General features: G+C 48.3%; 1 long non-coding RNA gene across 2 annotated transcripts; it reads left to right on the top strand.

The window, feature by feature from the left end:
- Positions 1 to 6,519: 6,519 nt before the first annotated feature.
- LOC116086393 lies at positions 6,520 to 15,346 on the top strand. Of its 2 annotated transcripts, XR_004116905.1 has the most exons (4): positions 6,520 to 6,671; positions 9,594 to 9,773; positions 10,825 to 10,948; positions 15,118 to 15,346. It is a non-coding gene; the product is annotated as an uncharacterized LOC116086393 (long non-coding RNA). The 2 variants fall into 2 exon arrangements; XR_004116906.1 differs by lacking the exon at positions 9,594 to 9,773.
- The last annotated feature ends 2,596 nt before the right edge of the window (positions 15,347 to 17,942 follow it).

The following is a 17,942-nucleotide window of genomic DNA, read 5'->3' as shown; positions in this document are numbered from 1 at the left end:
CAGATAAATTGAAATCATGTAACTTTTCTCATCATAATGCAATAAAAGTTTAAAAAAGAAAAAAAGAATTAACTCTTTGCTGGACACAGTGGCAATGCCTGTAATCTCAGCTGCTTGACTGCAGCTGAGACAGACACAGTGAAACCCCACATAAATAAGGGGAAAAAAGAATTCATTATTGTTTGGTTAAATTTTTAAAGATTTCTTAGATAAATAAATTTTGTATGTATGAGTGTTTGCCTACACACACACACACACACACACACACACACACACACGCACACTCACACGTACCCTGTGTATGCCTGATGCTCACAGAGACCAGAAGAGGATATCTCAGGAACTCTAGTTACAAACATTTGTGAGCTGTTATGTGGGAGCTGGGAACCCAGTCCAAGGCCTCTGCATGAGCAGCCAGTATTCTTAAGCACCAAGCCCCAAATCACTTATTTTTAGTATTAGATGAAGTAACATGCACAAAGATTAAGTGAGTTAACATTGGCCCAAACCCCTATGAAAGATGCGCTTTCATCTATGCGATGGTGAGTTCAAAGTTGCGATCATCGTGGACAGGACTTGACAGACTGCTGGGTGCCCAGCTGACAGACTGTTGGGTGCCCAGCTGACAGACTGTTGGGTGCCCAGCTGACAGACTACTGGGTGCCCAGCTTATGCTAAACCTTTGTAAGTGGCTGCACAGTACCTGGCACACTCCAAATCAGGATATATATATATGTGTGTGTGTGTGTGTGTGTGTGTGTGTGTGTGTATGTATATGTATATGTATATACATACACATATAATACATACATGATACATACATACATGCATATACATACATACATACATATACACACACCAACACACATATACATACATGCATACCTGGAACACTCCACTCAACATATATACATATATACATACATATACACATATATAATACATAATATATAATATAATATATATAATATATAATACATTTATATACCCCACACATGTATGCATGTGTGTATGTATGTGTGTTCATGTATGTGCATGTATATATGTGTATGTATGTGTGTATGTGTGTATGTATGTGTGTATGCATATATGTGTGTATGCATATATGTGTGTATGCATGTATATGTGTGTATGTGTGTGTATGGTATGTATGTATGTGTGTGTATATATGTATGTGTATATATGCATGTATGTATGTGTGTGTATGTATGCATGTGTGTATATGTGTATGTGTGTGTATGTATGCATGTGTGTGTGTGTATGTATGTACGTATTGACTAATGCATTCAAGGAGGCATGTGGAAAATGAGTGGCCAGGAGGTGCTGTCCCAGCAAACAGTAGGATCTGTTGATCCTACTCCCTAAAGTGCCCCCTCAATCCCCTGGTCTGGGATGTGGGAACCAGTTGGAGATTGTGGGTGGGGAAGGTAGAGGAGTTCATGGGAAATCTGAAGGATGCCTGGTCCTGGTGCCTGGGAATGTGCTCCTGCAGAACCCACCCAGGCCCCCTGCATTGGCCACTAGCAGGACCTTCAACCCTCCGAAGAGAGGATTATGTTAACAATCTCAAGAAGGAAATTCGTTCCATGAGCCTCCCAGATCCCTGGGGCAGAAGGCTTAATGAGTCCCAGCACAAAGGGCACTGCCATTTCTCATTCCAGTTGGATCTTTCTTGCAATCGCACTGTGTGTGCTCCAACTGCGCTCCAAAAGAAATAAATGAGTAAATAACACGAAAAAGATGGGCCGTACTCCACGGCCCTATGTGGGGATGTTTGGGAAAATGTGATGACCATCTTAGTTCAAAGATTTGGAGATTTGCGAAACATGTTTGCACAAATCCCTTTGCCAACTTCTCGTTGAGTATTTTTGGCATTTGAAGTACCAAATATCATAAAGAAGAAAATCAGAACCACATAGCCACCAACAAGACTGGAACACACTCATAAAAATACATCTTTAAGTCAGACATTCAGACATGGTGGTGCCATTTGAAGAGGTCTCAGCTATTTCAGAGGCCGAAGCATGAGGGTTGTGTTCACGAGTTCAAGACTAGCCTGAGTAACATAGTGAGCTCCCCCATCTTGAAATCAATCAATTAACAGAATATTTTCAGAATATACACTTTATCAGTTTTCATTGAGGTCCAATAAGGTAGCCAGTAGTTGTCATAACAGGAAAGATTCGGGCTGAGGTCCTGTCTAGGGGAGGTCATTTCCCTTGGCTGCAGTCTTATTATCCAAAAAGTGTTCCATTTGACCTGATTAGGGGTTTTCAATTTGGGTTCCTTGTACCCTGGTGGGTGGGAACACCCACCTCTTGTGGCAACCAGAGCTGCTCCGTTTTGCCAGTCTTAGTTTTAGAGTTCAGAGTCTTACTTTCTGGAAAAGGGATTTTGCTACTTAGAAAATAGTAACAACTTGACACAGTGTTCTCTCCCCGCTCCCCACTCCCCCCACCGCCCAGCCTCTGTTTTTTTTGAGACAGATTACTGTGGGGCCTCCGGCAGCCTGGCTTTTACTAACTTAGCTCAAATTAACTGACTCAATACAACCTCCTGCCTCAGCAATGGAAATGCTGAGTTTACAGGTGTGTGCCACCACGCCTAGCTTCGAATGCCACTTTACTGACTGCTCTCTAAGATCTTCCTGGGATACTAATAGTGCTACCTCATATTTACTAACTCGGAGGAGAGTGGGGGTTAAAATGGCATGTGAAATGTAGGATCGAGGCTCCAAGAACTTCCCTGATCCCAAAGGGTGCAAGCAAGAGATTCAATGCCACCACCCCAAAAGGAAGGGAAGCTGTGGACTCCTGCTCCGTGGAGACCTTTAAGAAGAATAGCAGAAGAGTTTCAATGAGGGAGATGCTGTTAGTGCTGGGGCAGATGGGCAGATTCCATGGCTGGAGAATTCCACGAGCCTGTGAAATTCCTACAAGAGCTGAGCAATTCCTAAATGGGGAAAGGCCTTGCAAACCTCAAGCCTTGCTGCTCCTCCGTTTCTTCCTTCCCCTGGTACGCACCCCTCCCAGCCTCCCAACCCTCTCTGTTTACGGAGGGCTCTGTATCAAACCCAGCTGGAAGGCAGAGGCACAAGGCAAGCCCCTATACAGGAGAGGGAGCAGACAGACACAGACATCACACCTCACAGGTGCCTTCCATGGCATTGCGAGAGCTTGGATGGGAAAAAAATACAGAGACACAGGGGTGATGGCTCAGAGGTAAACCAAGATGGTACTGAGTTGGGATTCCACGAAAGGTAGGGCTTGAGAAAAACCTGGAAGAAAGAGTTAACTAGGAGAGGGGGGAGGCACAAGGGACAGAGAGGTCATGTGGAGGTTAAACTCAGGGTGTGGGAGATGGAGCACTCTCCTGAGGCCCAGCCCCAGCATCGCACCTAAAGCTGTCCCTGCAGGATGGTGTGTGCAGGGCATCATGGACGATATAGCTCTTGGACAGGAATACTTTGGGCTTGGTCCCCTTCATCCAGGAGAACACAGAGTGCACAAAACCCTGCCGGGCCTGTACCCCTGGCTCTGTGAACATCCAAATGTCTCCTGGGTTCCTTGCCATGGGTTGGTGCTCAGCACCCAGTGCAAACACGGGTTTCAAGGTGAAACTCATGGAGTCTTTCTCTTAGCTGAGCAGGCTGAAGGTTGCACACAGGCTCTGGTAGAATAGCGAGGGCTTCAGATAGGGACTCTGCGTCTTCCCAAATCCCTGGCCACAGTGGCAGTCTCTTTCCACGTGAGGGGCAGATCAAGGAGACTCATGCTTCAGGATGTCTGCCAGAGCAATGGCTGGCACTGGCGTGAGAGGAGAGTGGCCAAAGCCTCTGTCCATGAACTGTCGGGTGATGTAATGCGAGCACTGAAGGATCCAAGAGATGCAGCACGGAGACACTTTTGGGGGCTGGGGAACTCGACAGGTAACAGGAGAAACGACGGGTCAGTGACTCCAGGTCTCCAAAAGGCTTCTTTCTTGCAGATGCTGGCTGCTGTGGGGATGACCTTCCTAAGGAGGGAGGCTAGCAGCCCAAGCCCATAAGCAAGAGTGATGAGCTGGGAAAGGATGCACCGGGGATGATGTTACAGGGTAGTTTTTGCTCTACCTGCCTTTGCTCCCGGAATGAGCTGTGTTATCAGCCCCCACCCAGCTTCCCCGGAATCCATGGATAAAAGGCACACACACAGTGGCTCATTTTCAACTTGCCTTCTTGGCACAATTGCTGGACACTACTATCTCCTGCCTGGAAAAACGTGCCTGTATCATTACTCTTTTTTTTTTTTTTTTTTTTTCAAGACAGGATTTCTCTGTGTAGCCCTGGCTGTCCTGGAACTCACTCTATAGACCAGGCTGGCCTTGAACTCAGAAATCCACCTGCCTCTGCCTCGCAAGTGCTGGGGTTAAAGGCGTGTGCCACCACCGCCCAGCCCGTATCATTACTCTTAGCTCCAAACCTCCCACCTGTCCTAAACTTTAGTGGCCAGTCTCCTCTAGCCCTTGTTAAATGCCCCTGACCACTGGCCTGTAGAATCGGCGTGTGTTGCCACTCCCTTTTGAGATCTCACATGGTTCTTCAACCCTTCTCCATCGGAAGCTTAGTGAAACTTTCTCTCCTTCCTTGTGTCTTCCTTTTCTGCCGAGCAACTGACTCAAGAAGGCAAATTGAAAATGAACAAATGCGTGTGTCTCTGTCTTTTATTCCTGGATTCAGGAATAAAAGGGAAGCTGGAGGTGGGTGGGTGTGGCTGGTAACGCAGCCTGATCCCAGAACTAAGACTGGGTAGTGAAAAGCTACATGCAATAGGATGAGGGTGTGTTGGAAGCTTGAGGCTTGCTCTGGTTGCATTCCTATTGCTGTGAAAACACTATGACCCGAAGCAACTTGGGGAGGAAAGGGTTTATTTCATCATACAGTTTAGGGTCCATTATCACAAAGAAGACCACGATGACAAAGAGGAGACAGGAAGTCATGATGGAAAGTGGAGGCAGATGCTGAGTCAGAGGCCATGGAGGAACCCTCTCACTGCCTTGCTCAGTGTACTTTCTTATATACCCTAAGACCACCCGTCCAACAGTGACACCCCATACAGTGAGCTGGGTCCTCCCACATCAATCGCTAGTCAAGAAAATGCTCCCAACGACTGGCCTGCAGGCCAATCTGATGGAGGCCATTTTTAACTGAAGTTCCCTCTTCCAAGATAACTCTCCTTTATGTCAAGGTAACCAAACCCAGTTAGCACAAAGCTCCATCTCCAGACGCCCCAGGGCCCTGCAGGCTCTTCTCTGCTACCCAGCAAAGTCAGCCTCCCAGTATGGCAGCAGAGCTTGCCTGGCTATGCTCTTTGCAGCTTCTAATTCCTCTCAGCTCCCTGCTGGCTAGAAAGAACCTGGAAGAGCTGAGGAGCATCTCTGTGGCGTTTGTCACTGTAGAAACCAAGGACAAATGAGACAGAACAGGAGAGGAGGAAGGTGAGGGTGAAGAACAAGAGAGCGAATGAGCGTGAGATGGATAGGCGAGGGGGAGGTGGGGATACACCAGCCCACGGCACTAGATTCAGATACACCGGTGGGGCTCTGAGAAACTTCCAGACAAGCCCGAGATGTAGAGCCAGGTGACTCCTGCCCCAGGTCAAGAAACGAGAGGGAATGATCCTTGGGGAGGTTGCTAGAAGTGTGCATAGAGAAAGCCTCTTAAATGGCCTTCAGCAGAGTCTCTGTGTGATCCTGGAGATGGTTAGACATTGAGCCCGGCCCAGCAGATGCTGCGGGCGGTATGTCTCTTACCAGCAGCAGAAGAAAGAGCTGCTCTGGTCAGGGGAGTCTCTCCTCTAGTGGAAGTTGGGCCAGGATCCCACCTCCTTGTCCACTGTGAGAGGGGAAGCCAGCAGCGGCATGCGGGCGGGTGCTTTCACCTTGTTCTTGTTTGAGGGTAGTAGAGCGATGGGTAGTATCGCTAAATGAAGGTAATTATACGAAGTAATTAGAGACCTACCTGCTGCTCTGCTGTGTGGTAACTGACCATGAAGAGCAAACAGTTTACATACAAGGTGACAGACACCTCTCACTCAGCCCAGCTGAGAGACTCCAACCAGGTGCCTCCTGATCTCGGTGCCTCCTGGTCTAGGATGCTGGGGCCTGGGTATCAGCAGGTAGTAGTGAGCCCTAGGCATTCCTCACACTTATCTCGTGTGTCTCAGGTGTCCCGTGCCCTTGAGAAGCCCAGGACCTGCTCCTTCCCCCCTCACCTCCGCTCCCACCAAGGGGACTTTCAGCTATTTTATTGGGTCTCCTTTGTCCTCCAGGGTGCCTCCTGCACTCAATTTATCAATTAGTATGTGTGTCTCTCCCTCCATAAAGCAGCCAGAGAGAGGGAGGCCATGGGCAGCTAGACTGTCAAGGGCAAGCTAAAACCTTTACTTAGGACAAGAACATCTTCTCTGTGGTGTCATAAATACGTCATGGCTCATAACCAAGATGCCTGTGTAGGGCACGGAAATCATTTGGGGGCTAGAGAGATGGCTTGGCACTAAAGACACATGCTGCTCTTGCCAAGGACAGGAGTGTGGTTCCCAGCACCCACACTGGATGGCTCAACAGCTGCCCGTAATTCACTCCAGTGACTCCGATACCCTATTCTGACCTCTTTGGGCACCTGCATAGATGTGGTGAGCGCACCCACACAGACACAAACACATAAATCAAAACAAAATAAATATTTTTAGAAGCATTTTTAAAAAGAAAAATATGCATATAAGGGTTTGTTGTTGATCTATAGAAGTCCGCAGGCTGATAGAAGGAAAAAGCCTCGTTCCAGCTCCTTGCAACAGCACCAGATAATGCCGGAAGGTTTCTATGGTACTGCATAAGGTTGTGGATAGTTGTGGGTGTGTAGATAGTCTCTTTTGCTTGTGTGAGAGAGGGCATGCAGAGACCATTGGGACCAGCTTTTAGTTAGTTGCATCTTTTGGGGTGAGGAAACAAAAAATAACGTTTGTTGAGCTCTTCAATGGCAGGTACTGAGACTCTGCGTGTAGTTACCCACGGTGTCCTCACAGACACAGTGTGGCAGGCGTTCTGCCTACTTGCTTTACAAACACGGAGGTCCCGAGTTTGTAGAGGAATAAATTGAGGAGAGAGTCTATGCTGTGCCCCATGCCAAGGGATATACCCAAGGCCTAAGGATCAGTCGCTGTAGCTAGCTGCAGCTGTGACGTCCACAGCTCCACTCATCTGATGTTTTGTTCTCTCTACTTCTCGTGTTTGTGTTTATGTTTCCTCTGTGGTTTCATTGACCTGTGGTTAACAGCATTCTAAAAATAATAAATAGAAACTTCTAGAAATAAGCAATTCATAAGTTTGGTCGTATGTGTGTGCGTGTGTGTGTGTGTGTGCATATGAGTGTGTGTGTGCACGTGTGCGTGTACATGTGTGTGTGTGTGTGTGTGTGTGTGTAGCTTGGTGTGTTGCCCTGGGGGATAGAATGGAGAGCCTTCTATCTGGTAGACGAGTGCTCTACCACTGAGATACTGCTGGCCCCTTTCACTCTCTATTTTGAGAAGGAAATAGGCCAGGCATACTTTGAAATTTTGATCCTCCTGCCTCTGAGTTCTGAATAACTGGGATTACAGACTGGTGCCTTGAGGTCTAGCTACAATACTTTTAAAATTGTACTTATTCATGATAGCAAGTTGAAATCTTGTGCCCCTCCTTCTGTCTTGCCCAGATTATAAACCCCGCCCCTTTGTGACGCACATCTTCCCTGTCTGTACTACCCTCCCACAACTTCTCCATAGGCATCTAACTTATCAGATAGACTTGCAAGAAATCACACTAAAGTAGTACTTATTTCACTCAGCTTCAGGGCATAAGGATAAGGGCACCGGCACTTTTATTACAGTACATTATCACAACGTTTCTTTTTTACTAAGGTATTTTTGTTGAATTCTTATGGTGCCTCATTTATAAATTAACTTTCATTATAGGTATGTACAGAAAAAAACAGCATGGTGTCAGATGACTACTGGGCAGGGGTCTTCAAATGTATCTTTCACAAATTAAGGGGGGGGAACTATTTTGGAAACAAGGTGGACTTAACCTTTGTCTCTGTTGCTGTGCTAAAGTACTCTGACAAAAGCAACTTAGGGGAGAAGGGGCCAATTTAGGTTCACAGTTCCAGGCACAGTCCATCGAGGTAGGGAAGTCAGGCAGCAGGAGCTGAAAGCAGCCAGCTATATCGCTTCCAGCATCAGGGAGCAGAGGCAGAGTGTGCATGCTGTGCTAGAGCTCAGCTTGCCTTCTCCACTTCATACAGTTCAGATTTCCCTGCCCTGGGAATGGTCCCGCCTATAATTAAGATGTGTCTTCCCCACATCAATTGACACAAGGCAACTCCCACAGGTAGGCCCAGGAGCCAACTTCTCAGGCGATTCTAAATGCTGTTAAGTCAACGACAAACTCGAGCTACCACAGAGGTCTATAACTATCATTAATACTGAAAGTTTATTTTCACATCTTAAAATATGCAGAATGTAGTGACCCCATGAGCCCCGGCGGCTTGTACTCCAGCTACAAGTATGAAAGCAGCTACATCCAGAACTCAAGTTCCATCCTCTTGGGTAAGCTAAGCAAGAAGCTCAAACAGGGATGAACCAGGGAACTTAGATGCCTTGTAGGCTGACGTGGGGCCTCCATTTTCTCAAAGGCAACACAGGAAGGTTCATTCTTGAAACTCTTGCTCTCTCTGTGTTATCAAGAGCTTCACTTGAAGGCCAGAGGGGCAGCTTCTTCACGATCAAGTGCTTACTGATGCCTTTGTTGTTCTGGCTATGCTCTCACAAATGGGCATCGGTGACCAACTGGGTCACTATAGCCAGAAATTGTTCAAGCTGTCACAAGTGGGTCTGGTAGCTCACTTTGGGGTTTGTAGCCATGTAAACACAACCCGGTTCGTGAACTCACAAAAGGCACAGGTTCTAGAAGACCTGGCTCTGCCACTCACAAAATGTCCAGCTTTGGGTAGGTTTTAATCTTTCTGTTCCTCAGCGTCCTCATCTGTAGAATGGGAGTCTGATAGAACTGACTTTGTAGGATGTTGTAGTATGTAGTTAAGTTAATATTCATGAGGGACATATACAGTGCTTGACATAGCAAGGGCTAGACAGTAAGTAGCGCGATGCTCCTTGGGCTTCTCTGTGCTCCAGGGCTGTACATCTGGAGTCTCTCTTCATTTGGAATACAGGCCCATGGAAGAGGCTCTTTGGTCTTCCTTTGACTCAAGAGAAGAGAAATAAGCTTTAATGAGGAGACCAAGGCCTTTCTGGGGAAGGAGAGCTTTTTGTTTATCTGGGACAGGGTCTCATGTAGCTTCAAACTTGCTATTTAGCTAGGATTTTTTTTTTTTTTTTCCGAGACAGGGTTTCTCTGTGTATCCCTGGCTGTCCTGGAACTCACTCTGTAGACCAGGCTGGCCTCGAACTCAGAAATCCACCTGCCTCTGCCTCCCAAGTGCTGGTATTAAAGACGTGTGCCACCACTGCCCGGCAGCTAGGATGCTCTTGAACTTTCAATCCTTGTGTTTCCACCCCTAGAGTGCTGGTATTGACTACAGGCACATGCCACCATGACTAGTTTATGCTGGGAATGAAACCAGGGCCTTGTGCATGCTCGGCAAGCAGTCTGCAGCTGGAGATCCATCCCTAAACCTGACCCATCTCATTATGCTTGGGATCCTGTCAGCTACAGAGATCCTTTGCTTCCAGCCTTCTCAGGTTTGACACTAAGATCACAGTTTGGGGTTTGGAAGGGGCCCCTTGGACCACAGTCTTGCTCAATCTAGCCCACCTTGATAGTGTTACTTATTTTTTTATTTTTTATTTTGTGTTTGTGGGTGCCAACCCTGCATGCATGTCTGTGTGATATGTGTGTATCTGGTACCTATGAAGGCCGGCAGAGGATGTCAGATCTCCTTAAACAGGAGTTATTGACAGTTGTGAGCTGCCACGTGGGTGCTGGGAATTGAATCCTGGTTCTCTGCAAGAGCAGCAAATACTTAACCGCCAGTCCATCTCTTCAGTCTGGTAGCATGGTTTTCCTTTTTCTCAGGCCAGGCCCATCTGTGCACTCCTCTGGCCAGGGGAGTCCGAGAAGGTCCTTTTGGGCTAGGGGAACTGGTCTTGCCTTTTGATGGAGGGCTCCCTAGGCCTGAGCAACCTTTATCAGCCTCCCGAATCTTCTCACAAAATGAGGTTTTTGCCCTCAAGAGTCAGAGGCCTAGTATGGTGGTTCGCATAAGAATGGCCCCCAAGGGCTCATATGTTTGAATGTTGAGACATCAGGGAGTGGCAGTATTTGAAAAGGATTAGGAGGTGTGGTCTTTTATGAAGTGTGTCAGTGGGGATGGGCCAGGCCAGTGTCTCCGCCCACTGCCTGCAGAGCTTGATTTAGAACTCTCAGCCAACTGAGAAGAATGCTGCTCTCAGCCACTTCTCCAGCACCATACTGCTGTCACCGCACTCCCCGCCACAATAATGGTCTAAACCTCTGGAACTGTAACCTCCAACTAAATGTTTCCTCTCCTAAGAGTTGCCTTGGTCATGGTGTCTCTTCACAGCAATAGAGCACAGCTAAGACACATTGTCACTTCCTGGCTCTTCTGAGCGGCAGCCTGTGTACAGGAGCTGTTTCCTGGAACCTGGTTTAGGAAGAATAGAGCTCCCTTAGGGCCTGCACGGGAGACCATAGACTCTGCTCAGCAATTCCCTGAGGCAAGCGCAAACATCCGTGGCTATCAATGAGCTAACTTCAAGCCAATCTTCGCAGGTAGCCTGCATATAAAAGAGACTGAAGAAAGCAGCAAGAGTGGAAATCGGAGAGGAAATCAAAGCCAAGCCTGACTCCAAGGCACCACACTGCTCTCTCCAAGGAACCAGGCAGGGCTGGAGAGGTTAGTTCTGGGCTAAAATAGAACAGCAATAATATAGAGCGCAGGAGTGGAGTGTGGGGAGCAGAAAGGGGGAGATGCTCAGAAGACTGAGGGACACAGAGAATGAGAAATAACACCCAGGGAAAACAGGCCCTCCCTCATGTCCCTGGGCCTCTCATTACCTGCTGCCATAAAAGGCCCAGGATGGGTGGGTTGTCTGTTCCCCAGACCCCCACAACCAGATAGGAGACACATGAGCATAGAGGTGTAATGAGATGACCCTGGGATCCTTCTCTCAAAATGACAGGTCTCTACCCATTCCCTAGAGAGACACTGTGAAGTGAAGGAGCAGGGCCTGGAATGACAGGAACCCCACATCTTTCTTCAAGAGAAGCAGGAAATTAATTTTTAAAAGGTGATCTCTCATAATTTTAAAATGAAAAAAAAAGACACTGAAATATTTTAGGAGAAGAGTAAAAGCTGCTAGCAGGCAGAAGGTACTTTCAAGCTTTGGTGTACTTGTTCGCATGAGGGTCTCACGCCTCGCTGGGGAGTTAATGCAGGGCTCCTAAAGAACATAGGAGAGCACTGTGTGAGTGTGTGTGTGTGTGTGTCTGTGCGTGTGTGTTCCATGTGTGTGTGTGCGTTGCATGTGCGCATGTACGTGTGTGTGTGTCTGTGTGTGTTGCATGTGTGTGTACATTGCATGTGTGCATGTATGTGTGTGTGTGTCTGTGCGTGCGTGTGCATGTGTGTATGCGTTGCATGTTTGCATGTACGTGTGCATGCGTGCGTGTCTGTGCGTGCGTGTGCATGTATGTGTGCGTTGCATGTGTGCATGTACGTGTGCGTGTGCGTGTGTGTGCGTGTTGCATGTGTGTGCGTTGCATGTATGCATGTACATGTGTGTATGTGTGTATGTCTGTGCGTGCGTGTTGCATGTGTGTTGCATGTGTGTGTGCATTGCATGTGTGCATGTACATGTGTGTGAGTGTGTCTGCGTGCGTGTTGCATGTGTGTGTGTGCGTTGCATGTGTGCATGTATGTGTGTGTGTGTGTGTGTGTGTGTGTGTGTGTGTATGATGTGTGTGTGTGTGTATATAGAAAAATGAGATTTTAGCTGGGCGGTGGTGGTGCACGCCTTTAATCCCAGCACTTGGGAGGCAGAGGCATGTAGATTTCTGAGTTCGAGGCCAGCCTGGTCTACAGAGTGAGTTCCAGGACAGCCAGAGCTGTACAGAGAAACCCTGTCTCAAAAAACCAAAAAAAAAAAAAAAAGAGATTTTCATATTTTTCAGAGTGGAAACAATGCCTGGGCACCTGCAAACACAAAAGGGACATTTATCCCCTGGGCAGGGATGCTTTCTACCAGCCAGAGACTTCTTCACACGGCGTCGGAGCCGGAGGAGCAGAGAGAGGAGATGAGGGAGGACGCAGTGGGGATGAGTGCTGCGGCAGGGAGAGGAGGATGCTTGGAGGTGGTGGGAAGCAGCTCAGAAGTGAATCACATTTCCATGTGATGGGTGCAGTTCACACTTTGGAAGAGAACAGGGAGCGACCGGAGTCTGACTTTTCTAAATATATCAGCCAAGCCAAACAGCTGTCTGGCTTGGAATGGAGATTTCTGACAAGAGACTGAGTACCCCACGTTCCGGTTCTCCAGTGGGGAAGGGGGTGAAGTTCTGAGGCTGACTCGGGCAGGAGACGGAGACCTCTTTTCCTGACTAGTGCTGAGTGGGCCTCAGGAGAATCTCACAGGTCCAGAGAAAGCTTTACAACCATGAAGCTTCTAGGAAGGTCTGCAGGAGGTCCCAGCGGGTATCTCTTGTTGCCTGTAGCTCTTCCAGGACTGCTGGGCACAGAGATGGTTGCATCTCTTGAACTTCCAGAGGTGGGTGGTATTGTAATCAGGCTCCAAAAACCTCTCTGCCTTCCAGCAAGTGTATGGAATGGTATTACCTGCCCATGGCTTGCGCATTTCACTTTATAGACAAAGTAAGGAGACCAGAGCCCTAGCAAGGCCTGAGACGCACACAGTGTTCTTCTCAGGGTTGGGAAGGGTAGTCTCCATCTACAACAGTGATTCTCAACCTTCTTAATGGTGTGACCCTTTAATACAGTTCATGTTGTGGTGACCCCTAACCATAAAATTAATTTTTTGTTTTTTGTTTTTTGTTTTTTTGTTTTTTTCAAGACAGGGTTTCTCTGTGTTGCCCTGGCTGTCCTGGAATTCACTCTGTAGACCAGGCTGGCCTCGAACTCAGAAATCCACCTGCCTCTGCCTCCAAAATTAATTTTTTTTACAGTTACTTCATAACTGTAATTTTGATATTTATGAATTGTAGATATCTGTGTTTTTCCAATGGTCTTAGATGACCCTGTGAAAAGATCACTCAACCTCCAAAAGTGATTGTGACCCACATGTTCTACATGCTTCAGAAAGAAGCCCACCTGCTTCCCCCCTGCCCCCCATCCCACCCCCAGGCAGCTGCGAGTCTCCTGCCTTGCTCAGGATGCTTGGGTCCCTGAGGAGCAGGGTACCTCTGCTTGTCATACCCACTGTCCCACAGGCTGTGGGGAGCAGGGTGAGCAGGGTGGGGGTGTGTGCGGAAGCAATTCTGTCACTAAAAGCCACACTCCTTTCAGCTCTTGGCACAATTCCCATCTCTACGTAAGCAGAAGCTGGAGGTGCCAGAGCAGACTGAGGCACCTTCCAGCTCTGACATCACAGTTCCCTCAGGTCTGCGGTGGGCTAGGTTCTTGGGGAGCAGCCTTCCATGGAGTGGATGGGAGGGACTCTTGTCTCCATCTATGAGATGAAATGCCCAAGTCCCTGAGAGACAATCCCTATCCATACTTAGCCGGGAGGGAGCCAGAGACACACTTGGGGCCTGACAAACTGCTCACAGGATCGTGCCAGAGAAATGTAGGCTTCCATGGTGCTGGGAGGTCCTCCCGGGTGGGGGTGCATACCTTTGCACCCCTGAGTATTCTGCTTGGCTGGGCCCAGCCCGGGGACAGGCGCTGCTTCTCAGTGACCCCTAGGCCTTTAGGAATCCTGTGGGAGACTTCCAGCTGCTAGCAGCTTGCTTATGATGAGTGCCTAAGGAACAAGCCCCCCCCCAACCCCCCCACCATTAGGGAAAGCTTTGAGCTCAGTCTGAAGGCAGCCATCCTGTGGCCCAGGATTCAGGAGGTTCCACCCTCTCAGGACCTGTACCTTCCAAGGCTTCTGAGCTTCTCTGGGAGCTCATGAAGTGAGCCTTTGTGGGGGTGGGGGTGGTGGGGGGTGGGGGTGGGGGGGGAATGGGAGGCAGCACTAGTCTCTTAGCAGTCAGCTAGCTTCCATGAATTGATTTAACATTTTGCTTAATTTTGTATACACGTGTGTGCTTGTGCCAGAGGTTGACATGGGGTATTCTCAACTGTCCTTCATTTTCTTTTTTCCTTTTTTTGAGATGAGGTCTTTCACTGACCAGGAGCTGTCTGGTTCAGCGTCAGTGAGGCTTAGGGAGCCTGTTTCTGCCTCTCCTGTACTGAGACAATAGGGAACTCCACTGGGCCTGATGTTTTTGTTGTTTGTGTAGGTTTTGTTGTTGTTTTGTTTTGCTTTTAAGTGGGTGCAGGAGCTCCAATCCCCATGCTTGTCCAGCGAACACTTTGCCAATTGAACCACCTCCTTATACCTTTCTTTAAAATTAAAAAAAAAAAAAATGTTTATCTGTATGTGTTTGCCTTCACGAATGTATGGGCACCACATATGTGCCTGGTGCCAGCAGAAGCCAGCCGAGGCCACTGGGTTTCCTGAGACTGGAGTTACATTAGGTTGTAAGCTGCTGTTGGGTTTTGGGAACCAAACCCAAATTCTCCTCAAGAACAGCCTGTGCTTCTAACCGCTGAGCCATCTCTCCAGCCTGCTTTCTTCATGTCTCTAAGATAAAACATCCTACTATATACCGCGGCTGTTGAACTCCTAGGCTAAAATGACCTGGGACGATGGGTACAAGTCACCCGCTAGGCTTCAGGACCTCTGAGAGGCTGCCCGTGTCATTCATGTAGAATGAAGCTTACCGCTTCATTCCAGGAATGGAGATGGGGGTGGGGAGACAGCACAGTGGAGGGAAAGAATTGTGAGTGTTGGGGCCTCTGGGTCTGCAACACACTGCCTTTCTCTCAATTTTTTTTCCTAGAATCTGGAACCCAATTTCAGTCCAAACATCTTTGCATCTCCTGCCTATGTACCCAGCTGCAGCGGCAGGAGGGCCTCATAATGCAACCTAGGCCTGGGAAGGGTCCTCCATCGGAGAGCTCACAGTCGGCACAGGAAGTCGAGGAGAAGACAGTGGTGGGGTCAGTGATCGGAAATAGGTATGCAAGTGTAATTTAGAAACTAAACACCCTGCAGGAGATGTGCCAGAACACCCACCGTTTATATGATTTTAAATTAGACTGGATCTTCAGTTTCATGTTTCACCCTGGTAACTTTGCTACTGTGGGGTGCCTGGGAGAAATGTCAGCACTGGTCTTGAACCTGGGTAGGTACTTCAAGGGACAAGGCCATAGTCAATAGCTGAGGAAGGGAAAGGGTTATCTAGGTGGAGAGAGAGTGAATGTCATCCCAGTGGAAGGATTGTGGGATAACAGGCCAGGTGGGAATGGTGCTGGGTTTCTGGAATGTAGGAAGCAGAGGTACTGGGGACAGAAGCAGGTAGAGGTGACAGGAGGTTCCTGGCTGTGTTCAGGAGTCTGTTTTTTCACTTTTATCAGCAACAGTCACAGAGACACACTTGCATTTTTAAGAAGCCCTGTGAGAAATTGTGGTGGCAGGAAGCAGAGCAGCAGCTCTGAGGTCTCTACACTCTTACTGAGAGGGAGTGGTTTAGACAAGCATCAATGGTGGCTTACATAGGAAGGAGGCAAGAGGGAAGCAGATAGACTCAGTGCATCCCCAGGAGATAACATCAACAGGATTTAATAATCAAGTAAAGTAAGGATGGGTGAGGACCCAGAAGAGAGAAGATGGTTCTAGGGCCTGCCTTGTGTGGTTGGCTGCAGGAGGCCATTCAGAGGTGGGAAGGGCAGCAGAGGAGGGTTGTGGGGGATGAAGGTTTGTGTTAGGTGAGGGGAAGAGACGTGTTTCAGTTTGGAAGGGTGAATGGACAGTTATGGATTCCTGGTGGAGGTCGGAGCGGCATACGGATGGAGCTCAAAGTCTGAGATCTGTTCCCCGTCTTAGTACCTGCTCCAGTGAGATCTGTTCCCCATCTTAGTGCCTGCTCCAGTGGCCTCCAAGACCTGAATGGGCAGTGCCAGAGTGAGCTGCAGGCTTTATACAGACAGCACTGGACTGTGAGTTTGCTCCCTTCTCTAGCATCAAATCCAACATGGGAAGTCCTCCCTGGGTGTCATCAAGGCCTCCTGGGGAATGTCCACTCCCGATGCCTTGCCTTCTTAAAAATTATTTTAGAAGACTAAATGGTGTCTTTCAGGTTTAAGTTGTTGGCAATTGATTAAATTAAAAACAAAAACAAAAAAACAAAAGCAAAACAAAACCCAAAAGATGTCAAGTGTCCAGCAGAATATGTCCACATGCTGGATCTGCTCTGGCCCCACTGGCCAGAGTTCTTGGGTTAGAATGAGAAGTGAAGCTGAGATAGGACTTCCAAGATCAGGAGTCCTAAAATGTTCTTCAAAATTTCTCTGAAAGAGGGCCAGGGAGATGGCTTATCAGGTAAAGGCATTGGCTACCTATCAGGATAGCCCGAGTCCAACCCCTGGAACCTACATGAGGCAAGGAGAGGAATGATTACCCCAGTTGTCCTGATTTCTACAAGCATGTTGTGGATGTACACACTGTAAAACATCTCCATATGGCCATACAACCATGTATGGACCGGAGCAGAGCAAAAAATGGACATCCAGACATCAGCATCGCAGGTTCAACTGGTCTAGGGGCAGCCCAGGGCAGATTCTAATAAGTGCCATGAGTTATTCTTTGAGGCATACCCAAGTGCATGAGAAACTGAGTTAGGAAGGAGGCAGAAGACAATGACCCCCAAACCAGGAGAAAAACAGCACAGGCTAAAGCACAAGAGAAAACAGTGCCACAAGATGGCTGCCGACAGAAGGGAGGGAGGATGCTGGTTCCCAGGAAGATTCCTTCTATCTGCCTACAGCAAGTCTCCAACCCTCCCCTCCCCAGGGAAGAGGGCTGCTGATCTTAATGCTGAGTCTCATGGTTCTGATGGAGTTACATTTGCTATGGGAGCAAGTGGAGCTGATGGGCCTTAAGAGGTCGGTGCCCAGGGATGTGATCTCTGTGGACTCTTTCAGGCTTAAGTAGAAAGGGGGAGTGGGGCTTACACTCTCCAGGCTGGTACTAGGCGTGGGGGCACAGGTGCTCCAGCTGTCATCCCCTCATAGTGCTAGTGCTGGAGGGAAGAGGGAGGTGGGGTTTAAGGGGAGTCTGGAAGGTCTCATAATTTCTTTTGGTCTATGTGACCACTTCTCATTGGCTTAAGAAGGAATGCTTTGAGGCTTCCCTCCCTCCCGCCCCAAATCCCATAGGGACTCTGCCCAGGAAGGATTAGCCACTACGCTTTGTGGTTTACTCTCCACAAATTCTATGGGAAACGCACTGAGGAGAAACAGAGTTCTGGGCTAGCATTGGCCATTGTTGATCCTCCCCATCTACTCGAAAACCTATCATGGTTTCTAGGGTCAAGACTGTTGGGTGCCCAGCCCTAAGATAAGGACTAAGATTACTACTAGTAATCTTGAAAGAACCCTGTCTGTGGCACAGCATGGCAGGGAGAGGAAGAGAGAAGCAGGGGATGGGGAGAACAGAGCTCAGATGAAGTAAGGAGAGACCGGACTGTCTGAAGCACATGGGAGGGACGAGCCCTCGGTAAAGGCTGACAGGATCGGAAGCATGTTCCCAAGTCAGCTTTAGAACTGTGGTAGCAAACACTGGAGGGCTTGCTGATGATAGCCTCCTCTCTCACCCACTTTTTTT

This window comes from Mastomys coucha, unplaced genomic scaffold (genome assembly GCF_008632895.1).
Source record: "Mastomys coucha isolate ucsf_1 unplaced genomic scaffold, UCSF_Mcou_1 pScaffold12, whole genome shotgun sequence".
Classification (NCBI taxonomy): domain Eukaryota; kingdom Metazoa; phylum Chordata; class Mammalia; order Rodentia; family Muridae; genus Mastomys; species Mastomys coucha.
Note: the sequence above shows the minus strand (reverse complement) of the source record. Positions and strands in the feature narration are given on the sequence as shown.